Consider the following 3,564-nt stretch of genomic DNA (forward strand, 5'->3'; position numbering starts at 1 on the left):
GTCGTCGCCTCCGTTCGCATGGCCCGAGCGAGGTTCTGGGCATCACGGCGGCGACTTCGCCTCACAAGTTTCTTCGTCGACATTGAGCCCCTGGGCCAGCACGGTGGCGGCCTTGAAAAAAATATTTTTCGTAGCAACGCACGGACATTCTTCTAGTTAGATTTAAGATTGATGTGTCCGACCTTGGTCCTGGTCGCCGTTGTTTGGTTCACGCACACAACTTTCCTTTTTCTTTTTTTTTCTCTTTTTGTAGGCGACTGGAAGGAGAGAATCCCCAACAAATTCATTGATACTCCGTAGTAGCTTATTGGAAGCTCAAGAACACCAAGTTTTCTGCAGTTCTTTTAATACAATTTGGAGAGAGGCCAATAAATGCAGCTAGCTTTTTCGCTCAAAAATAAAAGCAGCTAGCTGATTACAAATTTAAACTGAACGATGCGCTCCAGGTCTCAGAGAGAGAGAGACTGCACACGTAGTCGACACCGCCAGAGCTGGGCTTCGTTTATTTTAAAGGAGACCGTTTGAACAATCGAATGTAAGTAAACATAAGGCAATAAAATGTGAAAATTAAACTATATATATGGTAGAAGATGAATTCAATACGAAACCACCACATCCGGTAGCAAACATATCATCAACATGTTAACATAGATGTTTATCTGCAAAAAAGAGTTTCGAAGCAAGCGGACTTCCGAGGTTCTGGCCAGATTGATTAAGCATCGAAGCCAACTCTGAGCTGATCCCTGGCATGTGCTGCAAGTTACCAAATGGATTTGCTTGTGCCTTGGAATTGATGACCTATTTACAGATTCAATTTGTAGCCCAGGAACTGCAAATGAAAAAGGAAGATTGGTTCAGCTTACTGCTTGATCCTAAAGAATGAAAACCTGGATAATTGTAGAGAAGAGATGTGCCTCCATAACTGGGAATGCATTGCCAATTCAAATTCAATGGACAAGAGAAAACCAGAGAGTTTTCTGGGGTTCCAAATATCCCATAGGCTAACTCTTTCGTGTCTTTCTCCATACCTATGCTCATCCCCTTGTACCTGCAAGTTGTGCCATTTTGAGTTCGGCCATCACATTGGATCATAGTCGCTAACTCCGACAATTGTACTGGTGCATCTGCCATATTGAGCAATTTTATATGGAATTGTCATGGCACAGAGGTATTGACCATACAATAAACTGAAGTATGAGTCTACAATTTATAACTTAAATGGCATAGTATGTTATAGTCAATCTAAAATCATATTTTTAGAGGACGCGTGTAAGATTAATAATTATCTTTTCGTAAAAAAGGATGAGGAACTTTCCTGTAATATTTTCATTTTTGAAACTTAAAAAAGCATGTTCGTTCACTTCTGACAGTTGAGTTAACACTACACACCACTTTTCAGATGAGAACATACACTAAAATTCAGAGCATAGAACACACATGGCATTACTTTTGTGATAGACAACAAAGAGTATGATGTTGAGAGCAAAGATGAGATCCATCAGATGCTGAATAAGGTAGATGCCATGGTCAAGAAGCTAACCAATACATAGAGCATGGAAGGGAGCTAGTGGTCTAGTTAGGATTCACCAATTATGCACAATAGCGTATCTTAAAAACCAGACATAAAAATTAAAGCATGCAACACAGAGGAGAACATTACCAATTGTACTGCTGGTTCTCTTGTATGTGGGTGGCCAGGGTGATGTAGGCAATACCCAGCAGCTGCAGATTTCTCAGACCCTTCATGTATCCTTGTGACAAGAAGCGGTCCATCAGTCCAATCCCCATGAACATGGTCACTGGCAGCAACTTCATGAGATGTGAATGCTGCCATTGCAAGGAAAAAAATCATTCTTTGCAAGTGAACTTTAATTTTGGAACAACAGAAATGAAGGAGCATAAAATGTTCATGTCAAGCTTTAGAGTAGTGACACAGTAGTAGAGTGCAACAAAAACATTCGTAATGCTTAATTTCAAGAAACCTTCAGATGGAAAATGGTCATGGCAATGCTTTCAGGAGTTTTCTGAATCTCAAACAAAATACCAAGTGCATCAAAAAAGCTCAAATTTGTAGGGATGCATATGCAATAAAGGGTATATTCAGAGTTACAGATAGACACTTGCATTAGAGAGCGAAGGTTCAGGTATCATAATTTCCACAATATGTTCCAATCCCCCCAAAATGTAATCCCATACATGGAAGCAACATGCCAATGAAATGATGTTTCAGATGCCAAAGGGTAACTACAAAGATTTTTTTTTGTGCAACTCAACCAGTTATTTCTCTCTTCCTCTTGAGTTTTTTTTTGTGCAACTTAACCAGTTATTTGTTTTTTCCTTTTCAAGTAGCCCATGTTAGAAATTCAAAAAAAAGTAGCCCATGTTAGACATAGCTAATCTCTGGGATAAGGACAATTTGTTTGCAAAAATGAGTGCTCAAACTGAGTGAGTACAAGCATGATACTCAACGACAAAAAGCTACAAGGACACCCTGAACCCTGATATCTCAATGCAACACTATTTTGAATTCCACTCATAGTAGACAAGTTGAGTTGAACAAGGGACACAGGGGCCAGCGGTTTTTGTTTCTTAATCACAACTACAAATAACTTGGAAATCGGAACAACAACTATATACAAAGGTTTCAGGCCTTGAGCAATAAATTAATTGCATATCAGGGATGAGGTGCTCACCCTGCCGAGTCCCTTTGGAGACGATCTGCTCCCCAGGCAAGCAGTTTCTAGATGCAATCCAGGTTCCCAGTGCGAGCAGCAAGATGCAACGACGTGCTACCAGGGAACCTGCAGCAGAGAGCAATAAGGAATCAGCAACAGCAATCTGACTAAGGAAGAGGAGCCAATTGAGCTGATCCCCTGGCTAATGGAGGCAGCGGCAAGATTAGTGAGATTACCTGTATGAGCCTGTCAAAGCGGATATAATGCCGTTGTTCTCCAGCAACATCTGCACGCCCCTGCCTGGCCGCGAGATGCAGCAGCGTGGTGCTGTGGTCGTCCCTGACGTTGATGAACTGGGCAAAATCCCTGCCAAGCTTTGACAGCAACGAGTGAGCGGCACGGACATCTCGTCGTGCTTCCTCACTGCCTCGCCAGATCTGATGAGAGAGGTGACAGGGAGAGATTGGGATTGAGGGACGGCGAGGGAGCAGCGAGCAGGTGCGCCGCAGCGGCGAGAAGAGAGCGGGGCGACAGGGACGGTGGCAGTGGGCACATGCTGGCGTCGAGCGCCGCCATGCTGAGCAGCCTCCGACTTCCGCCCCAGCAGACCGCGGCGACGGGCGCCTGCAGCAGCATCCCGCCTAGCGCCGCCACCAGGACCGCGTACGCATAGCTCTGGAGCTCGAAGGGGCTCCCTGCCGCTGGCACCGTGTCGGTGTACTTACGGAGCACGAAGGCGGCCAGGAAGCCGGCCAACAGCAGCCGCGCGCTGAGGCCGACGGCGACCCACGCCTACTGCGAGGGCGCCATCCCACCATCGTGCGGATCCGGCCGGCGGTGGCCAGTCCCTTAGCTCCGACCAGGGGATGGACAGGAACCAGCTGGGGCG

General features: G+C 45.3%; 1 long non-coding RNA gene across 1 annotated transcript; it reads right to left on the reverse strand.

The window, feature by feature from the left end:
- Window positions 1-919: 919 nt before the first annotated feature.
- Window positions 920-3,317, reverse strand: LOC120648778. Its single transcript, XR_005665083.1, has 4 exons — window positions 2,912-3,317; window positions 2,694-2,801; window positions 1,661-1,827; window positions 920-1,124 (listed from the first exon to the last, which is right to left on the reverse strand). It is a non-coding gene; the product is annotated as an uncharacterized LOC120648778 (long non-coding RNA).
- Between the last annotated feature and the right edge of the window lie 247 nt (window positions 3,318-3,564).

This window comes from Panicum virgatum, chromosome 9K (assembly GCF_016808335.1).
Source record: "Panicum virgatum strain AP13 chromosome 9K, P.virgatum_v5, whole genome shotgun sequence".
Taxonomy (NCBI): domain Eukaryota; kingdom Viridiplantae; phylum Streptophyta; class Magnoliopsida; order Poales; family Poaceae; genus Panicum; species Panicum virgatum.